The sequence below is a fragment of the Cyprinus carpio genome, chromosome A3 (genome assembly GCF_018340385.1).
Source record: "Cyprinus carpio isolate SPL01 chromosome A3, ASM1834038v1, whole genome shotgun sequence".
In the NCBI taxonomy this organism is placed as follows: Eukaryota; Metazoa; Chordata; class Actinopteri; order Cypriniformes; family Cyprinidae; genus Cyprinus; species Cyprinus carpio.
This window is the reverse complement of record NC_056574.1, coordinates 38,672,639-38,689,047: the sequence shown is the minus strand read 5'-3', so window position 1 is coordinate 38,689,047 and position 16,409 is coordinate 38,672,639. Positions and strand designations below refer to the sequence as shown.

The 16,409-nt window shown below is 39.5% G+C and overlaps 1 long non-coding RNA gene across 1 annotated transcript; it reads left to right on the top strand.

The window, feature by feature from the left end:
- Nucleotides 1–5,808: 5,808 nt before the first annotated feature.
- Nucleotides 5,809–16,333, top strand: LOC122138655. Its single transcript, XR_006155720.1, has 3 exons — nucleotides 5,809–5,958; nucleotides 15,913–16,106; nucleotides 16,207–16,333. It is a non-coding gene; the product is annotated as an uncharacterized LOC122138655 (long non-coding RNA).
- Nucleotides 16,334–16,409: the final 76 nt, after the last annotated feature.

Genomic DNA, 16,409 nt, shown 5'->3' with positions numbered 1-16,409 from the left:
CACTAGAACCTTTAAGCACTTTCACTTTTGCCATAGTTGCAGCAATCTCCATTCGCAATTCAAAATCCTCTTTCTGTTTCCTTAAGGTCTGTTCCTTTTCTTCAATTGCGTGTTTTTCCTTCATTAAATTTTGACGTACCAGCAAGGCTGCAATGTCAGCCTCTGCCTTAATGCGGGCCGAAGAAGTTGTTGATGTAGTTGAAAATCTTGCTTGTACACTGGGTGGCACCGATCCTTTGCGCCCCGATGCCGAGATGCTGTCGCTTGGGAACATGTCATCTTGATTTTGCATGGAATTTTGGGAGGCCTATTATTCTGGGATTTTGCTTGGAGAATTGAGAAGGGCATTTCGCTGAGCTTTCCAACTGGCCAGTGCTGCAGTTTATCCTCCTTAGCCGCTGCCAATGTCAGCTTCTTATCCATTCATTTGAATCTCTTTTATAAATTCATCACCGGTATTTATAGATGCTGAAAGGCACTCATTTTGTTTGATATGCTCATCAATAGGCAATAATGGGATCTGCTAAATCTATGAAGCTTAACTGTCTCTTTAAAAAGTTTGTTCCAAAGAAACTGGGGAGTTCAGACTATTACAGCTAAGGACATTTACCTGTTTTCAAGCGTGGAAGGTTCTTTGATGGCTGCTATAGAACTTTTTAATCACGCTCACACATTTTGCTTTTTAAGTTCTTTCTGAAATTTCTCAAATTTTATAAGTCAAAGCCTTTGCTGTAGGTTAGACTTTTTCTTCTACATTTATCGATTTCAGGATTCAACCGCATACTGCACCGGTTTTCATTCTCTCTTCATAGTTGAAACCGCGCTTTCCAAAGAAAACAGCATCTAAATCGACACACAGCTGGCGAGCAGAATTCAAAGGCACCACATATCGGTAGATGTAAGCCGCAACCTAATGAACTCACAAGGCCCAGCAGTCTAAGCAGCGATTCTGTTAACACTGCGCTTAACAGTCGCGCTAAATACAACGCCAGACCGCTACAAAACAAGCAGCGAACACAATGGCCAATCCAAAAGCGCCGCCAGCAGTATCGGCGGATATTTCAGCTCCAATAGGATTCGCAAAAAGCCAGCAGTCTAAACAACGGTTCTCTGAAACCGCCGCTCCAGCAGCGCTGCATCAATGCATTAAACAAACCTACAAACTACCAGAGCCATTTCAAATCATCCCGGGAGCAAGCTTAAATCACACGGCGAGAACCAACCCAATGTCTACTAGTTTAGCAGTGGTAGAGCCAGAGCTTATCTAACGAAGTCGATCCCTGCTGCATTGAAGCGTCCAATTGTGCTTGATGATTTATTGCCTTGGCAAAGCGTATCCAAAGAGCGTCATGGTGGTCCGTTGGCGCGAAGTCCAATGTGCAGCAATCCTTCTTGTTAACCTGGCGTGTAATCCCCTTCGGTCGGTGCTGCGCAGCCTGCACTCCCTTTCTGATCCAGTCTAGCAGCGTGAGGGCCTGGTTCACAGAATCCAAAGTAGGCCTTTCGCGTTCTCCAAACGAAACGATTTTGTTGGCTAACGCTGCTTTAGCGGCGCATAAGAAACAATCGAAAGACCGCTGAGAAGCTGAGTGGAGGAATAGCTTTACGTGATACGTTTCCTTAAAAGCTTGCTTTATTTGTTTTTATTTGGCTTTGGGGCTTTGTACAGGAAGGCTTGCGGTCAACAAAATATATTCCTGCAGCTTTTCACACCCCATTCTTCTTCCCTTCCTCCCGCACACACACACACCCCACAGGTGTTTTTGGCCCCTTGTTGATAACCTTTTAGAGAGTCCTCTGATGAGACAGCAGCCTCGGGTTCAGAAAAACAAGAAATCCCCAACCCCCTGCACTTCAAAAAGCACTCAGCAGGACCAACCATCATAAGTCTCCTGACCGCCCCCACAGGAGCCTATACGCCTCCAGGTTGCATGGGTAACCAGGAGCCGTGTTGATTTGAAAATCCTCCAGTGGCCACCATACAAAATGCCTCCAAACTAATAAAAGTCACACAAAAAGGTCAAGATTTGCTGTCCATTCAGAACAACAAATAGAACCAAGTGGTACAATCTAATCTGACGAAGCATGAGGCACTAAACCAATGCACAGCTTTGCACCTTAAACGGCCTCCTGGACTCACACAGTAACTGACGGTGAGCTATTATTCCTCAATTCCAGCCTATTTCAGTTGTGTTTTTCGCAAAACCACGTGGTCTTGGAAGATGTAATCGCCACATTCAAATGCCGCATGCATACCAATATATTGTCCAGTTCTCCTCTGGGAAAAATTCACATGGGAAACTCTCACCCTTTGGACCCTTATTGACGTCGTATAAACCATTATACTTGTTCGCCTGATCATTTACCATGTGGCTCGTTTGTTTGAAAGTCAAAGACTCATGAGTGATTTTACTGGTCCAACACACGGCTGTGGGGCGTCCGCCTGAGATGTTTGAACTTCCTCCCACCAGTTCCAGTGGATGTCCTCAAGTGCCTTACGACTCTCCGACGTTGAACCCTTACTGTCATATTGATAGATGAGCGCCCATGGTATTACACCCCGCCGCCTTTGCATTGTGTGATCTAAAGGGGGATGAAAGAAAACGCACAAGAAAGGTGAACTGAGAGATCGGCCCCGTTGACACAATAAAGCCTCTTCTCTACCAATGACCTCATCACTCTGCCGGGTAAGCACAACCCAGTTTTTATCAACCCGCTAATTTCAGGTCAATGTTTTCAGAAATGATGAGAGGATTGTCCCCGAGCAGCCAAATCCCAGCATTGGGCTTAAACAGTAGTACATGAGGCCAGGCCCACTAAATCTGGGCTTTAAGCTTTTTTTGTTCTGGCTGTCTCGCACTCAGGATACACATGGAATTTCTCTGTGTATGAGGGGAAAAAGGGCCACACACGCGACAAATGGCTCAGTTATGACTCTGGTCATAGTCCCTGTTAGACTTTCCCCTGCTAGGCGTCACTGGCTACACAATTGTATGTTGAAACAATTTTTATACTAGTCCATGCTCAGCTAGTTCAAAGACCTAGCAGGCTCTACAGACGGGTGCAATTGGCGCGATCCCGAACAACCAGGAAGGGCTTTCCAAAGGGCAATGGAAAACTACATGCCCCAAAAAGCAGAAAGGGGAACCATCATATTGCTAAGGAAGATGGCCTTCTTTTGTGTGATGGATGGACACAAGGGAGGGTGGTCATGTGTTCCTCAATAAACACAGCATATGAAGGAGACACTGTCAACAGGAGAGTGAAGGTGGACCAGTGTCAGTGGACGACGGAAGACCATACCCATTTCCTGTGTCCTAGTGCTTGATACAACAAGTACCCCTCTGCAGGAGTTGATCAGGCAGATGCACTGATCGTGTTATTATAATAGGTGCTACACAGAGAACCCGGAAGCGTACAAGAAGCGTTTTCAGCATCTCTTGGACATTGCCATTGTGAAATGCACTCATCCTACATAAGTAACAAATGACTTGGCCAAGTGTTTTGCGCCACTGGACCCAGCAAAGCAATTGAACCTCCGGGAGAAGCACATGAAGGAGCTTTCTTGAAGCGGCAGCCCAACCAAACGACTCCACAACAGCCTTCACGAAATGTGCATGTCCTGCATATTTACAAGAAATGCCACTAAGGGATTTGCAAAGGTGGTGTGAGGTGCCACACCACAACACCAGTTTACTGCACCAAAGTGTAACTTCACTTTGTGCCCAGCAGGAACTATTTCCAGGACTGGCAAACAAAAAGCCCCAAAAATTCCAATTCCCACTCTTCATTATTTCAAAAATAATTGTTGTTGTTTATAGTTATAATAGTGTATATTACACTATTATAACTATAAACAACAACAATTCTTTGATTATCTGATTTTATTTGTTTGGTGTTGTGTAAATAGTTGTTTTTCAAGAAAAAAAAAAAAACAGAGAAATTAATTGAATCAATCAATTGGAGAGTTTTATTGAACACTTGGAAAGTGAAATGTAACAGCCAGCATGGTTCTGTCTGTTTGTACAATAAAATGACATAAACCGGAAACACTTGTTTGGAGAGGTTTTTGGACACTTGGCTAAACAAAAAGGCTCCCTTTGTTCCAAGTGCTGTAACTTTTGATTACTTTGTGCTATCATCACAGATGCAGACCACACATAGAGGAACATCAAAAAATAATTATTTTGCTACCTTATTTCCTTCCTGAGTTATTGCATGTCAAATAAGAAAGATATGTAAAATTAAGGAAAACAGTCTAATCATGATTTGTGATTGAAATGTGCACACCTGAGAAATCTGAGCTCCTTTTGGGTGATATTGGGCAAAATAAAGTCGGGACTACTATTCTGACCTCAATTTACCAAGATTTATCACATTTCAGTCCTCACTAATATAGTCACACGCACACACACACTTATAACAGACAAATTCAAACACCATTTTTGTCTGATAATAATTATTTTGTTAATTTCCAGATTGATGAAGGTGAGACTAAACAACAAGAAACTGAAATCTCTGAAGTGAATAATTGAAGAAATCTCTCCATCGATAGACAGTTCCAGCTCAGTCTCTCTCTGCAGACCTCAACATCTTCATCAGTGCGTCAGGGGCGATTCCAGGTTTTTCATTTTAGGATGCTCAGCCCCCAATGAGGGTGGGTGTGTGTATGTATATATATATATATATGTATTTTCAAATGAAAATGGCAACATCGTTTTATAAAGCATGTGTGGGGGAAACAGCTGTGGCGTGATGAGGGGTGAACGCAGTGAAATACATGTGGAACCCATTGCTCCCCCATGATATTTTGTAAACTGTATTTATGACAAAGAACTGCACATATGATATGATAACAATCTATCGATAAACACATACCTTGCCCTCTGTTTCTCGGTCTGTGCCGCTGAGGTCTGGATTGAAAAATGCGCTGAAAGACGGGGAGGAGCCGATCGAAGTCTGCTGCCGTTTTCATATGAAATTTAAAGGGGTCCGGGGCAATCACAAATTCGTGTACAGTTTATGTAATCTCAAAATTTAAGGGGTTTTTAAATTGTAGCTCCCCTAAAAATGACCTAGCGAAGCCCATGGCGTCACCAATGAAAGCACAGCGGAAGAATCCTCAGCCTAAGAGCAGCTGCTGTTTGACTGCATTTCTTTCTTGTTAACTTGCTTATTTTTCAACCTCCAACTCAAATGAATCACTCATGTTGAAGTCGTTATCCATAGCTGTCTGAATAAAGTATTTGACTTCATCCCTTTTTTTTTAATCTGTACTATAGCTGCGGACGACTATTATTCTGTACACAGATCTGAGGAAGAACTGATGACGGCAACAGTTTTATCTTTGAACCATCAGCAGAAAATCAAATATGCAAGCTGATTATCCATTTCCCACCAGTGAACCACAAAATTAAAAATCACTAACTTATTTATCTACTAATACCTTCCCAGACAGCAACCAGTTTCGGCCCAGATCCGGCCCACATCTGGCCCGAAATCCATGCGGGCCGGATCTGTTGCTTGCTGTCTGGGTTATAATTATTAATATTACTTTTATTATGTGAAACACAAATAAAGACAGTTTCCTTGTCTCTGCTTATTTCAATTCAAGTTGAAAAGTAAAGAAAAGAGAGTGTATCAGAACTATGGCAGAAATCACACACACACACACACACACACACACACACACACACACACACACACACACACACACACACACACACAGACTAAATGTCTGAAGGTGCAAAAACCTCAATTTGAACACCGTCGAGCCCTGCCTGACGTCAGCACGCTGGCCCCGCCCTGTAGGATGATTGACAGCCTTGCTAAGAAACGAAAGTGAGGAGAACGGAAGGAAAATAGCACAAAAAACCTTAATAGAATTCATCCCAACATCACACACTCAACACAACAGTTCAGGACGGGAAGTAGAAAAATCTTCAAATATAATCTGAGGTTAGTGTTTTATCTTTCTCTAGTTGTGCTTCTGAGACTTTAATGATGCGCTGAAGTCATTTTGATGGTTTTATTTAAATCTCTTCATGTCGTGTAAGTGAATGACAGAAAGTTGCCCAGGCAGCAAAACACACTCGGGTCAGTTGCGGTTGGATTTTTACTCGGTCCATCTCGGGCCGGTGCCCGTTCGCTCGCTGTCCGATTCCGGGTCAGTCATTCGGGTCAGACGCGGGTCACTTCCCGACTGTGCCGCTTTCAAGCCGGATGCCCGCCGCGCGCCACACGCGACACAGTTTCATTTCTCTGTCTGCTGTACTGTTCATTAATCTTTCCTTTAAAATTCACACGCAGCCAAAACGTGTATTTCAATTATATAGAGTATAAAACATAAATATTTAACAAATCTATACACACCTCATTATTATGAATGCGATTTTAAAGTTACCCCTGCATTTACTAGGATTGTAAACTTTGATAAATAACATGACAAAACTGTAAAAACCTAAAATGTGTTTTGAACAGCACGTTGGGAAATGACGATGTTTTTAATGAAACACATTTTGCACCTGTGTTTTTTTGAGTGAATCAGTGAATACTGCTCCTTGGTTTTGTCAGGAGCAGTGGTCGTTGTGTTTCATCTTCATCTGGTGAGATCTGTGTTTGAGAGTTTTCATTTCTGCACCTGTAAAGATCAAATGAGATACAAGGTCTAACTGAATGAAATTAAGTATATATATATATATATTTTATTAATGTTGTTTGATGGGCTATTTACAGCACTAATTATATAATGATAACAGAATGGTTAATATTTAAAGTGTGTAGGTAATGCTAATTAAAGCGATGGTTCACCCAAAAACGTTTACTCCCCTCATGTTCTCCACACGTGACACATGTGCAGCATTCTTCAAAGTGTCCTCTTCTGAGTTCCTCAGAAAAAAGCTCCAGTCAGAGGTTTGGTGAGACGTGAGGGGGAAATGATGTCATGGAAATGATGACAGAATTCTGGGTGAGCTTCACTTTAAATGCATCAGTCGAAACACAGCTTTCTCATTGGCTCTACCTGCTGATGGTTCACTCAGAAGTGTTTTAAAGAAGACGTCCACTGTCTTGGACTCGAAACGCTGCTCATGTTCACTGGTGTCTGAGGATGAACGTCTGCCATTTCTTCAGCGATGACACTTAATAATCAGTTAATGCTGTGTGTCTCTTCATGCTGAGTGAAGAAGCAACTAAAGCAGCAGCAGAAGTGACGAACTGACGTGACATGACATACAGCCAAGTATGGTGACCCATACTCAGAATCCGTGCTCTGCATTTAACCCATCCAAAGTGCACACACACACACACCGTGAACACACACACACACACACACACACACACACCCGGAGCAGTGGGTATCATTTATGCTGCGGCCCCCGGGGAGCAGTTGTCAAGCTCTCTAACCACTAGGCCACGGCTCCCCCCCCGTGAGGCTGTGTTTGTGTTATAATCAGATACATTTGGTTTGGCAGTGATGAGCATCTGTAGATGTAAAGTCTGCTCACTTTTAGAAACTGTAAAAGCAAGGATAGACATGATCTCAGACACACTGATGCATATTAGTTTGGCTGCAGTACATTCTCATCATAAAAATCACTGAAACTGGCTGATGTTATTAGCTTAAGTATTTAATTATTTGAAAACAATGATCTTCTAATACATAAAAGTACAGTAAATCCTCTTCACTCTAACATCTAAGAAAAAATGGGAATGTAGTAATATAGAAATATGGAATAAAAACAAATTGCATTCATAAAAATAAGGTTGTGGAAACTAAAATACACACAAGCCTTTCTCCTTACACTGGACTGCCAGCCGGATGCTACTGAGTGTTTATATAATCCATAACTAAACAACTAAACGGTGTGTCCACAGTATACTGTAGTGCATGTTTTCACATCAGTAATAAGTAATTAATTTGTTGACTGGATGCTGCATTAGTGGAGAAATGTTTGCTATCACGACTGAGAGGACACGTCCGGTGTGTGTGATACCTGTGACTAACATATTCTCTTATTTAGATTAGATAATCATCAGGTGTTCTAGAATAAAAGCAATTAAAGTGTGAGAGTATACACACAATATCCAATTGTAATTTCAATGCCATGGCCTTTGTGTAGATAATTAAAGATGGCCGTCTAGTTAGAGTGTGCTAATTTCAACATCTACTAACACATTTTTACATTTTGAAGTTGCTTATCTTAACATTAGTTGATGAACTAACTTTATCAGTATATAATTAATACTAATGTTTTTATTCATTTACAAAGTATGGTTCAGTAATTATTTTTTTTTAGATAGTAGAACACTATTTTAGTTTTCGTTCAGTGTCCGTTTTAAAAGCTATTGGTTGATTTATCGTAGGGCTGCCCTCGGCTAAAGATTTTTCTGGTTTCATGCCATAGCATCATTAAACTATCATCTAACAATGGACAAAAGTGTTTTTTTCTCTCTCTAACCTATGGTTCTCTAACCATAAAGGCTGCTGTGTAATTTGCCCCTGACTGAGCATTTAAAGAATTTAGGGGAAGCATTTATATAATCCTGTGAATGCACATAAAGAATGCAGAATCGAATTGTTAATCAAATCAAATTTAATTGTGAATGGAATCAAATCGAAACCTTATGAATCGTGAAAATTGTTCCTGTGTTGTATACCTAGGGGTTCAAAAATTTTTTTTGTATAGTATAGCTAGTAGTTATTTGTTGTGTCAGTTTGGTGTCTTTATGCAGAGAACTCTACTCATATTTTTTTTCATAATGATGCATTTAAATGTTAATGGCCAAACGGATGTTTATAAAAGTTCAGATGAAATATAACACAGATAAGATTAATTAAATATTTTTTTTATCAGGTTTAATGTTGATTATTATTAACTCAACCCCCTTTATCTAAACCTCTCTACTTGAGAGTAGGTCATGCATATCCGCCATGTTTGTAGTTTTTCTAATGTGTTTTATTCGTGTTTGATCCACTGATTCCCTGAATCCTCTCCGTGTCTCCCACAACCTGTGTGCTGCTCTCTGGAGTAGAGATCACAGTTCATTAACAGATAGATGCATTACAATCCACATTACAGTCAGTGGATGATTTCCTGAATTAGTCATTTGGTAGTTTGTCTTTGTATTTCTGTCGGTAAAGTAATAAAAAAAGTGATTACAGCAAAATATCCACATCCTTAGAATTAGAATGCCAGACTAATTATTATACCCGATCAGATCTAACATAACACAAAACCCGCTGTTGTCGGCACACTTGAGAGAAGGGAGGCTGCTAAAGGCAGTTCAACATTGCAAACATGAATTCAAAGCTCCAGCAAGCGAGCAGGTTCATCATCATTTAGTATATTTAGCTGTTTGTCACACTTTAATTTGTGTAATGAAGTATATTTCACATTATAATCACCTGTCTTGAGACAAGTAATCTATAACACATCATATTTTATATTTTATAAAACCATATTAATAGTAGGCCTCTAAATAGTTTAAAATAATATAAATGTTCTGAATTAGTTGTTTATTAGTATATAATATAGATTTATGCTGTAAAATATTATATTAAATGCTTATAGGGGAGAGTGGAGTAAGATTAGCCAATTTTTACTTATGTGGTCCTCAAGATAAATTGAAATTATGCAGAAGTAAAATGAAAGTATCTATCCTATCCTAATGAAAGTATTCCTATCATTTTAAATGAGAATCAGAATGTAATCTAAAAATAAAGCTACTTATAAAAAGTGTTCCCATGGCTCAATTTGCCCTGGGTCAGGGTTAAAAATAGCTACTGTAGCTTACCAGTTCAGGCTAATAATTAATTAAATGACTGGCATGGTTTATTGCTAAATCACCTATATGCATCATAAATATTTTTAGACCTGGATAAATTTGCTTTGATGTAACAACCATTACATCTGTTATTACTTTGATGAGCCAAAAACAGTTTTTAAAGTAAATGGGTGCCTTCCACTCCTCCCGTGTGTTTCTCCTTATCACAGTCTGGCAGAAATTATGGGTGGTTCCAAAATACATGGTCACATGACAGTAAAGGTGTACAGTTGCCAAGAAACGGGGTGGCTCAACTTACCCCACTCTCCCCTACTTCTATTGAAGATGAGGCAGAAGCAGGCTCAGAGAGTGAGGGAGAGCCCACACTTATCAAAACATCTACAATAAAGTCTGAAATTATTACAGAGTGTGCTGTCTTCTCTTGTAATTGTATATTTGTAACAACTGGATGACTTGTTTTAACAGGCACCCACCCCCTAGTACCCCTTTTTTTGGTTTGGGCCACTGCCCCTCAAAATGTCTGTGCATGGCCCTGAAGGGATCCCATGACCTGCCGCTGCAAGACGTAGTGAAGTTCTCTGGCACATGAAGTACATTACCAGTAGGGGGCAGTCGTGTTTTATTCTTAGTTATAGTGTGTGCTGAAGCCAATAATATGCAACGAATGTGTTCTGTCAGCCACCTATAGACCGCAAGAGACAGAGCCACATTTTTTTACATAGCCTAGCCTATATTGTTTATGTACAGCTGAAAGAAAAAAATAATAATTCTGTTATTAACGTTTTTGCTTGTCACGTTTGAAAATTATTGTTATGCTTATATTGTGTTAAGTTCATATGATTATTTGATTTTTAGTCTGGTGAACAATATTTTTTTTGTTTGTGTGTGTGTGTGTGAGGCGGCGGTTTGACTGCTGGATTTTTTCCTTCCAAGAGAGTAAACTGTTGCTCCGGAATTTATGGTCATGCAGATAAAAGCAAGACATAATTCATAAATTACGAAAGATATTCAGATTTTGTAAAATAACAAAAACAAACTGAATGTATCCGTTTCCTTTCCTAGATATTTGGAGCTAGCTACAATGAACTGAAACTCCCTTTTCTTTAGTTTTTTTTTTTAATCAGTAATATGTAAATACAATATATTTCACGTATAGGCTTAAACATTCCTATTTATTTATAGTTTTATTACGTTTACTCTGTTCACAAAAGCGCGAGTGTGCACATCACTGTGAAAATAACATCAGCCAGTGAAACACTGAAACATGACTGATGAATCGGCAGAGGATTGTCTTTCTGCAAGTCATTAAGAAATTATGGTTCTATTCTATTTAAAGAAATATAAAGAAATAAGAGGTAAAAGCATGAATACATAATGGAGTAAAAGTTTGTATGTTGTTTAGCGAAGCACTGATAAAATGAAAGCAAACACAATTGAATATATACAGGATAGTGTCTCCTTTTTATATTCAAAATATAATTAACTCCCGATTGATTTCCTGGCATTGTAACCAAGTATTAGCCATAAATATATTATCATAAAACATCATCAATAGTGGTCAAATATCTAAGTTCTCTAATCTTAATGTCAAGTTGGAATATTTATTGTAAAAAATGTTTCTGTAACAGCTACCAAACATAATCTATATAGTTCTGTGTTTTGTGATATATTTTCAAGAAAAAAAAGAAAAAGAAAGAAAGATAAGAAAAAAAAATCAAAACACCCCCCCCCCCCCCCTCTGGTTTGTTCACAAATCGCACCCTGTGTATAATAACATGATGTGAGAATAAATCAGAGGCCAGTTTCAGAAAGGAGATTAACCCTGAAATGAGGGAAACTGTGGGATTTCCGTTACAAAATGGGAGGTTTGTCAAACCTGAGAAAGCAGTGACGCACGTTTCTGAAAGAGAGGTAACTTAAACTCGGGGTCAAGTTACCATGGTAGCTCTTCTGTGAACTTAAAGGGATAGTTCACCCAAAAATGAAAATTATGTCATTAATGACTCACCCTCATGTCGTTCTAAACCCGTGAGACCTCCGTTCATCTTCAGAACACAGTTTAAGATATTTTAGATTTAGTCCGAGAGCTTTCTGTCCCTCCATTGAGAATGTATGTACGGTATACTGTCCACATCCAGAAAGGTAATAAAAACATCTTCAAAGTAGTCCATGTGACATCAGAGGGTCCGTTAGAATTTTTTTGAAGCATCGAAAATACATTTTGGTCCAAAAATATCAAAAACTACGACTTTATTCAGCATTGACTTCTCTCCCGGGTCTGTTATGAGCGCGTTCACAACACTGCAGTTTAGTGATATCCGGTTCGCGAACGAATCACTCGATGTAACCGGATCTTCTTGAACCAGTTCACCAAATCGAACTGAATCGTTTGAAACGGTTTCGCGTCAACAATAAGCATTAATCCACAAATGACTTAAGCTGTTAACTTTTTTAACATGGCTGACACTCCCTCTGAGTTCAAATAAACCAATATCCCGGAGTAATTCATTTACTCAAACAGTACACTGACTGAACCGAGCCAGATAAACGAACGAAACATTGACTCGTTCTCGAGTCAAGAACCGTTTCTGTCGGACGCGTCCGGTTCGAGAACCGAGGAGCTGATGATACTGCGCATGCGTGAAGCAGACTGACACACAGCGCGTCTGAACTGAACTGGTTCTTTTGGTGATTGATTCTGAACTGATTCTGTGCTAATGTTATGAGCGCGGGTAAACCGAAGGCTTGAATCAAGGGCAATCATCGCCAATGAAGTCATTACGTCGAGCTCAAAAGAACTGGTGAACCATTTTCTTCAACCGGTTTATTGAATTAAACTGTCCGAAAGAACCGGTTCGCGGAGAAGAACAGAACTTCCCATCACTACCGGTGATCCGAAAACCAATGCAACCGGTTCTTGACTCGAGAACGAGTCAATGTTTCGTTTGTTATCTGGCTCGGCTCGTGTTCATCTTCACTTCTCTCTTCACAGCAGTTCAGTCCGTGTACTGTTTGAGTAAATGAATTACTCAGGGATATTGGTTTATTTGAACTCAGAGGGAGTGTCAGCCATGTTAAAAAAGTTAACAGCTTAAGTCATTTGTGGATTAATGCTTATTGTTGACGCGAACCGTTTCAAACGATTCAGTTCGATTTTTGAGTGAACTACCCCTTTAACCTAGTCGGAAGCAGGTTTTCTTCAGGGTTTATCTAAACCTAAAGTTTCAGTGTGACTGAATTCAGTCCAGCATACAATTAGCTAAAATTGCAAAAATAAAAGTGCAAAATTAAAATAGTACAAAGATGCATCAAATACAGTGCCTTGCGAAAGTATTCATACCCTTAATTTTTTTCACGTTTTATGTTGCTGCCTTATGTTAAACTGCTTTAAATGAGTTTTTTTTCCACATCAATCTACACTCCATACACAATATTGACAAAGCAAAAACAAAATTGTCACAACTTCATAAATTAATTAAAAATAAAAAAAATGAAATAAGTACTTTGCATAAGTATTCATACCCTTAACTAAATATTTAGCTGAAGTACCTTTACAGCCTGAAATCTTTTTTGTTTGATGCGACAAGCTTTTCTCATCAGCTTTGGCAATTATCTGCCATCCTTCTCCTCATCTCTTCACCTCACAAGCTCTGTCAGGATGGATGGGGGCAGACGCACATTTTCAGGTTTCTCCAGAAATATTTGACTGGGTTCAATCCCAGGCTGTGGCTGGGCCACTCAAGGACATTCACAGAGTTGTCTATAAGCCACTCTTGCTGTGTGTTTAGGGTCATTGTCCTGTTGGAAGGTAAACCTTCTGCCCAGTCTGAGGTTCTGAATGCTCCGGACTGGGTTTTCATTAAGGCTATCTCTATATTTTGCTGCACTGAGCTTGTCTTCTACTCTGATGAGTTTCTCAGTCCCTGCTGCTGAAAAACAGCCCCACAGCATGAGGCTGCTACCAGCACACTTTATTTCTGGGATGCTACTCTGCAGGTGATGAGCAGAGCTGGTTTCCTTCAAACATGATGCTTAGACATGATGAGGTTCATCAGACCAGATAATCTTGTTTCTCAGAGTCTGAGGGTCCTTTAGGTGCTTTTTTGTAAATTCCAAGTGTATTTTCCTGTGTCTTCACTGAAGAGGGGATTGAGTTTGGCCACACCGCCATAAAGACTAGATCAATGAAGTGCTACAGTGATGTTTGTCCTTCTGTAGGTTTCTCCTATCTCCACATATGATCATGGAGCTCAACTACAGTGACCATCAGCTTCTTGGTCACCACTCAAACCAAAGGCCTTTTCCATCAGTTGTTCAGTTTGGCCAGGAGGCCAGCTCTAGGAAGAGTCTTGGTTGTACAAACTTCTTCCATTAAGGGTAGCGGAGACTACATGCTTCTGCGACCCTTCAGTGAAGCAGAATTTTTTTCTGAACTCTTCCACAGATGTGTGGCTTGACGCAAACCTGTTTCTGAGCTCTACAGGCAGTTATTTTGACCTCAGGGCTTGGTTTTTGCACTGATATGCATTTTCAGCTGTTAGACCTTTTATTAAGACATGTGTGCCTTTCCAAATCATGCCCATTCAATTGAATTTGCCACAGGTTAACTTCACTTGAAGTGAAATGAATGCTCTAGAGCTAAATTTCAACTGTCCCAGATAAGGGTATTAATACTTATGCAATGAAATCATTTAGGTTTATTATTTGTAATAAATTTGCAAAGTTTGCACCTGTTTTTTGCTTTACCATTATGGTGTTTGGAGTGTAGATTGATGTGGGAAAAAAAAGTAATTTAAAGCAGTTTAGCACAAGGCAGCAACATAACAAAATGTGAAAAAATGAATAATAATTGCATGATTACTATGAATAATTTCATAATATGAATAATTGCAAAAATCAACCAACTGAGGCTTTTCCTGAAACATCCTTTGCCTAAACCTGCTCTGCAAGTTTGAAACACTCATCAGCCATCAGACACTCTTCCATCCCCACGATGAAGCTGAACTGGCCGAATCCCCAACCCCCTGTACGCAGCAACGCTGCAGTTCTTTTGCAATACAAATGTTAAAAATATATATTGCAGTAATAAGAATGTTTTTTTTTCTCAAGAGTAATGCATAAACAAACTTGCGTGACCATAGAAAACGATGATTAACAGAAATGGATAAATTAATATTTTGTTTTGAATTAAGAATACTAAAAGTGCAAAATTTAGAAATTATTATATTAACCATAGGTAGCTATAGGCTGTGTGTGCAACATCCACGTGCTTTCCATGGGAGGAATTGCGGCATGCCGTGGGAAAAAAACACACATTCTTGATGGCCACATCTGTAACTCTGCCCATTGTGATTGGCTGAGAGGGGATGAGTCTCTGTCAGTCATTTAGTCTCAGAAATATTGTAGAATGAGTATCAAGTGCCAATATTCAAATGAAGATTTTAAAATAAAAAATTTTAAATTTTAAAGTAAAGATTTTAAAATAAAAATGTTATCATATTTTTTTAAAAGTTTTTAAAATGTAGGCTAAGTTTCACTAATTGAACAAGTTATGTTCGGTCAATTGTCAGGCTCTTAGATGTCAGCATCTCGTGAACAATTAGTGGATATGCATATACACAGCCTTTTAAATAACAGACTAGAATAATCGTGTCTGACAGTAAGACGTGCAAATGCAAAAGAAAACCAAACTGGATGCAAGAGCTGCTGTTACTTCTTGCCCAGCTTGTTCATGAAAATATTAAATTAAAGGCAAATCATTGTGAAATGTTTCTAAAATGTTTGTTGTGATATGGATTGCCGGCAACAGCCATTTCGGGACTGTTTATTATTTGGTCTCAGTGCTTAACAGTAGGAGTCCTCTTGAATACACCTTTTCACAGAATTAGGAGCTGATTTATTGTTAAAATGCTTTGTGAAATACTCTTAGAGCAAAAATTTAGGAGCCCTAAAATTATGGCTGACCTGACCATTTATTCGAAAAGTTTCTCCTTAATCGGCATGTTAGGAGCTACTTCTAGCCTTAAGATGTTTTGTGAATATGGTCCCAGAACTTCAAGGCAAATGTTTTATTATTTCAGTTTGTCTAAAGTTGAGAGTTGTATGTTATTGTATGTCCAAATGCAGAGCTGAACATATTTAAGGAGACTGAAGATTACAGGCTCTACAATGAGTCACTATGAGGAGAGAGAGGAGGACGATGTTCACTATCAGAACAAAAGAGCAGCATCTCCAGAGTCCAGCTGTGTGTCTATGAGGAGTGATCAATCCATGCCACATTCCCCTAACTTCAGCGCTGGATCAGTGACCTTTAACCCCAGGTGAGATGATAACCAATGCTGGCGACATGAGACAGGATTATAAAATCACAAACATCAGTGAGAAAGAGAAATAATGAGAATTACTGATGTGTTTCTCTAGTGACACTGAGAACAAAAGAGCAGCATCTCCAGAGTCCAGCTGTGTGTCTATGAGGAGTGATCAATCCATGCCACATTCCCCTAACTTCAGCGCTGGATCAGTGACCTTTAACCCCAGGTGAGATGATAACCAATGCTGGTGACATGAGACAGGATTATAAAATCACAAACATCAGTGAGAAAGAGAAATAATGAGAATTACTG